At 44.4% G+C, this 8,060-nt stretch overlaps 3 protein-coding genes and 1 pseudogene across 7 annotated transcripts in view; 1 reads left to right on the top strand and 3 right to left on the bottom strand.

Moving 5' to 3' along the window:
* LOC109929682 (histone H2B 7-like) overlaps positions 1-8,060 on the bottom strand; it is an 823,479-nt gene that overhangs the window by 438,297 nt on the left and 377,122 nt on the right. The gene's annotated exons all lie outside the window — the stretch shown is intronic.
* LOC125488138 (histone H2B 7-like) overlaps positions 1-8,060 on the bottom strand; it is an 844,706-nt gene that overhangs the window by 459,536 nt on the left and 377,110 nt on the right. The window lies entirely within an intron of this gene.
* Positions 1-8,060, bottom strand: part of LOC109926824 — a 162,587-nt pseudogene that overhangs the window by 44,141 nt on the left and 110,386 nt on the right.
* The window catches only part of LOC125488142 (zinc finger protein 239-like), a 341,309-nt gene that overhangs the window by 247,226 nt on the left and 86,023 nt on the right, over positions 1-8,060 (top strand). The window lies entirely within an intron of this gene.

The following is an 8,060-nucleotide window of genomic DNA, read 5'->3' as shown; positions in this document are numbered from 1 at the left end:
CATCGGGGAAACCAAGCGGAGGCTCGGGGACCGCTTTGCAGAACACCTACGCTCGGTTCGCAATAAACAACTGCACCTCCCAGTCGCGAACCATTTCAACTCCCCCTCCCATTCCTCAGACGACATGTCCATCCTGGGCCTCCTGCAGTGCCACAACGATGCCACCCGAAGGTTGCAGGAACAGCAACTCATATTCCGCTTGGGAACCCTGCAGCCCAATGGTATCAATGTGGATTTCACAAGTTTCAAAATCTCCCCTCCCCCGACCGCATCCCAAAACCAGTCCAGCTCGTCCCTGCCTCCCTAACCTGTTCTTCCTCCCACCTATCCCCTCCTCCAACCTCAAGCCGCACCTCCATCTCCTACCGACCAACCTCATCCCGCCCCCTTGACCTGTCCGTCCTCCCTGGACTGACCATTCCCCTTTCTAACTCCCGACCTACACTCACCTTTATTGGCTCCATCCCCGCCTCTTCGACCTGTTTGTTTCCTCTCTTCTATGCGCCTCCCACTCTCTCCCTATTTATTTCAAAAGCCCCTTCCCCTCCCCCTTTTCTGATGAAGGGTCTAGGCCCGAAACGTCAGCCTCTCTGCTCCTATGATGCTGCTTGGCCTGCTGTGTTCATCCAGCCCTGCACCTTGTTGTCTCACTACACCTTGTTATCTCAGTTATCCTTTGATACTCGGTCAGTTCAGGAGCTGCACGGCCTGGTGGAGTATGAACCGTGAAGTTCATCCCTGGGGGAAAGAAAAAGTCTCCCTGTCTTTGAATCCTCCGAACAGATACATTTTGAGATCGCTGGTCTTTTGCTTTAACTTCCAAATCTCCACGGGAGTTGTGTCCGTTTGTAGAATGCTGTAAATGAGGCTTTCTTCTGTGGGTGAGAGACTTTCAAAGTGAACCGAGATAAACCAGAACTGAAACAGCAACTTTGTGCTTTTGCTGAGGTATGATCAGGTACGATAAGGGAGCGCGAATTTAAAATATTGTCCAGAGACGGTGTTCGCTGTTAATGCGCTCACCGGGAAGAACGATGTCTGATGTTTTTATCAATATACCGATAGGCTTTTTAAATAAATTGAAAGAAAAAGAATGCTGCAAAGTGTGGCTTTTGGCGCTTTGATCTTATTTCCGCTTGTACTTAAAATTCAAAAAATCCCATTAAAGGTCCGAAATTAAATGGACTGAATGAGGTAAAGAGATTGTGTAAAGCGTACATTTGTAAGCTAAAACTAAACTAACTCGTACGTCTTTACGCATTCCTCTTTTGTATATAGTGGCGGGCTTTTCGAGTATGAAAGAAAGCGGCTGATGATTTGGCGCTGGTATTTTCCGGCCTCCTCCCCGGGCCCTCTCCGGATTGGTGAGTGAAGCAAATATCTGATTGGGAATTGAAACTATATTAGGAAATACTGCACAATGTGACCAATCAGCAATGGCCGCACGCCATTCCTCCCGAAGGTATAAGAAGGCGGAATGTGGGCGCATTGCATGATTCTCTGTGAAAGTGCTTGTGAGATTGTGGCCATCTCTGGGAGAGGAAAGCTCGCTCCAAGGCGAAGTCCCGGTCGTCCCGGGCTGGCCTGCAGTTCCCGGTCGGCCGTGTTCACAGGCTCCTGAGAAAGAGTAACTATGCTGAGTGTGTGGGTGCCGGAGCGCCGGTCTATCTGGCTGCGGTGCTCGAGTATCTGACGGCTGAAATCCTCGAGCTGGCCGGTAACGCGGCCCGGGACAACAAGAAGACTCGCATCATCCCCAGGCACCTCCAGCTGGCCGTGCGCAACGACGAGGAGCTCAACAAGCTGCTGGAAGGGGTGACCATCGCTCAGGGTTGGGTACTGCCTAATATCCAGGCCGTGCTGCTGCCCAAGAAAACCGCCGCAGGGGGCGCCACTAAAAAGTGAAGAGACCGTTATTTCATCTGACGACCCAGAGCCACCCACAGTATCTGTGAAAGAAACGAGACCCTCACCACTGCCGAGTTAATTTTAATTTCCGGTAACACAATATTCACCCTGCCATTAGTTAGTGTTACTGAGCTATAACCGCTTGGACGGAATGTATCCATGCGGCAGTTTCCTGTAATTGCATTGGAAAGATCCGACACTAGTGGAGGAACATCAATAAATTTAGAAATCGGGAAATAATGACCCCGGTAGCCGCAAAGCGACTCAGTGTCTGTTGACATGATGTTTTCGACCAGATATAACTATCTGCAGTACTGTACCCCTTTCGCATATGCTTTCTTTCCTCATCTCGGGTCTCCGCTCCCAATATGAGGTTTTGGGTGGCTCTGAAGAGAGAATGGCGGTTGTATGTTTAGAACTGAAGGAGTTATTGAACGTGTGCTGTATTTTGTGTCGAATGTTTGATTTAAAGATTTGAGATTGTTTTATTTCAACATTGGTTTTTTGATGAATAAGCTGAAACGAGTATTTAAAACAAACTAGCATCTAATCGATGGTTCTGGCGATTTAAGTCTAGGATTACTGATACCAATGTTCATGGACTAGAATTTAATCGAGTGGATTGGGGTGATTTATATCCAGATATGCGTGTGAACTTCAGGCTTCAATATCCTTTCGCAATTTAGTGTTGTACTGTTTGCAATGCTCCCTAGGTGGCACTGTATCATATCACATACAATCACGAGTAAATAGTGAATGAGACATACACCTGCACCCAGCGGTGAGATGGCAGTGAATTAATCCACCCATGAGCTTTATTTGATTGCAATTCTCTTTTTTTATTTTATATTTTAGACAATCGAGATTTGAAAGTCATAATAGGTTAGTATGGAATTGGAGAAACTGTTTATTTGTGGAATGAACTCAAATGAGTGGCAGATGGAGTTTACATCAGGTAAATGTGAGATGCTACTTTTTGGAAAGCCAAATCAGGCAGAACTTGCACACCTTGATGGGGAATGTTGCTGAACAAAGAGACGTTGCAGTGCAGATTAATAGTTCGTTGAAAGTGGAGTTGCAGGTAGATGGGATAGTGAAGAAGGCGTTTGGCATGCCTGTCTGTATTGGTCAGTGCATTGAGTATGGGAGTTGGGAGGTCATGTTGCATCTTTACAGGACATCTGTTCAGCCACTTTAGCAATACGGTGTGTATTTCTGGTCTCCCTGCCATAGGAAGGATGTTGTGAAACTTGAAAGGGTTCAGAAAAGATTTACAAGGCTGTTGCCAGGGTTGGAGGGTTTGAGCTGTTGGGAGAGGTTGAATAGGCTGGGCCTATTTTTTTCTCCTGGAACCTCAGCAGCTGAGGAGTGACCTCCTATAGAGGCTTAGAAAATCACGAAGGAGATGGATAGGGTGAGTAGCAAGGTATTTTCCCCAGGGTGGCAACATCCAAAACTAGAGGGGGTATAGTTTTAAGGTGTGAGGAGGAAGATAATACGTGACCGATGGGTGACTTTTTCAGAGGGTCGTGCATGCGTGGAACGAGCTGCCAGAGGAGGTTGTGGAGACTGGTACAATTACAATGGTTAAAAAGCATCTGGATGTGTATATGAATAGGAAGGGTTTAGAGGGATAAGGGCCAAATTCTGGTAAATGGGACTAGGTTGATTTAGGCTGTCTGAACCAACTCGTTCATGTCGACCAAAGGGCCTGTTTCCAAGCTGTACAATTCTACGACTATGACAAACAAGTAAAGTCAGTGGCTGATCTGACATGTAAGCTTTTCTGTATATTCACGTTTGAAGCATAGAAAGGAATCCAGGCATTGTGAAGCACTTAATTATCTCAGAGCACTTCCTGGAAGCAAGTTGTGGGACCAGCATTCTCATCAATCAAAAGCCAAATGACTTCAAACAACTCCCCATGTCCTTCTGCCAAACAAACTGACATTTTCTGAAATGCAAGGAAGTATGAATGAAATAGCTTTCCCTGAACAGACAGAATTCCAGCCTTATTTTCCACATATGCAAGATTCAGTTTAACGTAAATTAAACCAGAACTTTCAATGTCCCTGCACCCATTTCGCATCCCACCCATTGGTTTGTTGTCCATTTTATCAGAATCCCTGTACCCTCCTGAAGTTAGCTCCACTTCTTTTCCTTGTTTACGCCATTGCCAAATTGTGTCATCTCAAAACTCATGCTATGACCTGGGATCCTGTGCACAGTCAGCTACTCAAAAAAAAAACCTGACTTTATCCCTTCACCATGAATACATTTGTCCCTCACATGGCCTTTAAGCTGTCCCACCATAATTCTGACAAGAATTGGAGCAGAGTTATATATAAGTAGGGGAGGTTATATAGAGTAAAGCTTCGTCTGAATAAATACTTGAAGCATAGCCAGGATAGGTCAGTTGAACCACTGTGATTCTGGGAATGTGCACTGTGTTTTTACAAATGTTGCGTAAACTAACAAGTGGTCGCTGACCCTATGCACACCTTATTCTTGGATGCATTCACATGCATCCTGTTTTCCCTGCCTGTACAGAGAGAAAGCATATTACACACCAGAGAGTCATTTTTTTTTACTTCTGTGTGTTCAAGTTCCTTTTTAATACTCAGTTAGTGCAGGAGATACAAACCCTGGTGGAATGCGAACCCTGTGTTTCACACCCAGCAAACAAGTGTCCCCATCACTTGCCAGCAAGCAAAAGAAAATTATTTCCCTCTGAGTTCCGCAAATAGATTTTACATTTTACATGTGTTTCCTTTTTTTTATTAATTTGTAAATCTCTGCAGGTGTCCTGCCTGGTGGTAGGATGCTGTAAATGAGGCTTTCTGCTGTCAGTGAGAGGCTTTCAAATTGAACCGAGATAAACCAAAACAGCTGCTGGACTTTCCACCACCAGCAAAAACACGTGACCAGGGCAATGCTAACATGAAAAAAGTGACAGGAAGTCAGGATTAAATTAAAATGGAGTTGGAGGGCTGCTTGTGCTTTATTCATTTTGAAACTTCCTCTCTGGGAGAGGGAGGGATTTCTTCTGTAAATATCCACCTTAAGTCTGGTACGCAAGTGAGAGTTTCACTCTGCTTCTGACAGTCTTTGCTCCTGTGAGTAAATATGGGATATATTGTTGAACAACGAGAGTATCAGGTTGAATTGTCCTTCATTTATTATTTTGTATTGGATGAGACTTTTTTTTTCACATGTTCTGATACATTGGGTGACAGAGTTTAATTATGTGTCTGAATGTCTCCAAGTGAGATTATTCTTTTAATTTGGTTAATGTGGTGGTCAGTCACTGAAACCCTGTCAAGTGAGGCTGCAGAGATTCTTTAGCAAAAATAAAAACAGATCTTCATTATGCAAGACAAAAACAAAGAAAAACAACTTGTTTTGCTGTGCTTAAATATGTTCCCAACCTATTTCCGAACAGCACCATTCAGCCCCTTGAGCCTGCTCTGCCATTCTACAGGATCAGAGCTGATCTGACATTCTTCATGGTTGCTTTCCTGTGATTTCCCCATAATCCTTCATCAAGAATCTATGTCAGCCTTCAATAGACACAAGGTCCCACTTTGCCTCACTGTTCTGTGGCAAGGAGTTCCATAGTATCTCAACCCTCGACAGAAGAAATTCCTCTCATCTCATTCTTAAATTGGCAGTGGCCCTAATATCTGAGACTATGCTCTTTGGTCTGAGATTCTTCCAGGAGGTGAAAAATCCTCTCAACATTTACCCTTTCAAGCCTAATCTAATATGTTTCATCACTTCTCATTCTTCTGAACTCCAGTGAGTAGATTCCCAACAAGTTTAGCCTTTGCTTATACGACAGTCCCTCCATATGAGAGAATACCCTGGAGAACATTCTCTGAACTACCTCCAATGAAATGATACCTTTCCTTTCATAAGGGGACCAAAATTATTCTCAGCATTCGAGATGTGGTCTCACCAGCACCTTGTACAGTTGCAGTAAAACATCCCAACTCAATCTCCAACCCCTTTGAAATAAAGTGCCAATGTTCCATTAGCCTTCCTGATTACCTGCTGCAACTGTGTGCCCGCATCAATTTATAGATTTAAATCCAGAGAAATTACACCCAATATTAAATCTCTAAGTTATGTCTGAACTGGTTTGGCCCAAAATTTTCCTGTGAACTATGGAATTTTCTTTCATGAATATTCTCAAAATTCAAAGAATAAACATTTTCTGCTTCTAATACCTTCAGAGCTCAAACCAAACTCTCCTGGTTCGGAAGTTCTACTCGGGTGACTTTTTGTTCTTTTTTCCACTGAATTATTTCTGAGCTCTATATAGTAGAGAGACTAAACTTGATTCTGATCACAGTCAGATCTCCAAACTGAATAAAATACCTTCTAACCCTGGGTTTATAAACTAAAATCAATCCTTGATTATTCTGAACTGAAAACAAGATAACGTCAATTGATGTTTGCTCATCTGTTGTAAATCAACAGAGTCTAAACAATTTCCCATTAACTCCACATGGGGCTCCACAGTCACTTGCTTTCTGAGCAGTGCTGGAGGAAGGTCACTGTTTCACAAGGACTCACTTTTTATTCTAAAGAAAACTTTCAGAAAATGACCCACATTCAGTGTCTCTATTATAAAAGCCAACTTCCAAAACTGGAATTTATCTAAATTATACATCTTTCATCACTGCAGTTACTCAGGAACTCACTGGCATTTCAGCAGTTTTCGTAACTCCATGAATCCTTACCCCGACACAGAGAAGATGAACAGCCTCTCCCCAATGTGAACTTACTGCTGTAGAGTGGGGTGAGTTTCTCACCTGAACTCAGTCCTGCAGTAAGTGCATCTGAACAGACTCACGTCAATGTGAACAAGTACGTGGGATGTCAGCTCCCAGGATCTTTTCAAATACTTCGCTCAGTTTGGACATGGAAAAGGCTTCTCCCCTGTGCAAACCCGATGGCTTCTCAGTTGGCTGGATGACTGAGTGATTGCTTTTCCACATTCAGCACGTGAATAGATTCTTCACACAATGTACTCACTGGTGTTTCAGCAGGCTGGATGACGGAGGGAATATGTCCCACATTTGGTGCAGGGGATCAGCCTCTCCCCAGTGTGAACTGTCCACAAGGTGGCAGATTCAGTGAATCCCCTCACTCAGCTTCTCCACAGGCAGTCTGCTGATGTACAGTCAGTTCAGATAAACGCCTCAACACCATCCTGCAGTGGGAACACGTAAACACTCTCTCAGTGTGAACTCACCAATGTGTCATCAAGCTGGATGCATCGGAGAATCCCCCTCCCACACTAGGAGCTGGTGAATGGCCTCTCCCCAGTGTGAATTCGTTGATGCATCTGGAGGCTGGAAGCCAAAGTGAATCCCTTGCCACACGTAGAGCAGATGAATGGCCTCTCCCCAGTGTGAACTCGCTGGCGTATCAGCAGGTTGGAGGAATTAGTGAATCCCTGCCCACACTCCGAGCAGGAGAATGGTCTCTCCCCAGTGTGAACTCGCTGGTGTCTCTGCAGGTGGGATTTCTGACTGAATCCCTTGCCATATTCAGAGCAGGAGAATGGTTTCTCCCCAGTGTGACTGCGCCGATGAATTTCCAGTTCAGTTGGGGATCTGAATCCATTCCCACAGTCCCCATATTTCCACAGTTTCTCCTTGTGACTCCGTTTATGTTTCGAGAGGTCAGATGATCAGCTGAATGCTCATGCACACGCACTACACATATACAGTTTCTCACCGCTGTCAACGGTGTTTTCTCCTTCCATGTTCAAAGCCCAATGACATTCAGGTTACACCGAATTGGGCCACTCTGTGAAATCCTGATCGGTTGCAGTTTCCCGATTGTAAATCCTCTCCTTCTAATATCCTGTGGAATTGATTTAGAACAGAAATCATGGAAATGAGAGTCTCCACATAAAAATACAAAGTCATGCATCTGTCCCAGTATCTCATTTGGCTCCATGTCAAATGTATGAACATAAAGGCCAACATATGAACTATCGGGCCCTCCTGCCTGCTCCATCATTCAATACGATCATGACTGAGGAGTTCATGTTTTGAATTTCCAGCTACACCCAATAACTTTTGATTCCCTGGTTGAACAAGAATCTATCCACCTCTGCCTTAAAAATGTTCAATGAC

Source organism: Rhincodon typus, unplaced genomic scaffold (genome assembly GCF_021869965.1).
Source record: "Rhincodon typus isolate 14 unplaced genomic scaffold, sRhiTyp1.1 hic_rhity00000051, whole genome shotgun sequence".
NCBI lineage: Eukaryota > Metazoa > Chordata > Chondrichthyes > Orectolobiformes > Rhincodontidae > Rhincodon > Rhincodon typus.
Note: the sequence above shows the minus strand (reverse complement) of the source record. Positions and strands in the feature narration are given on the sequence as shown.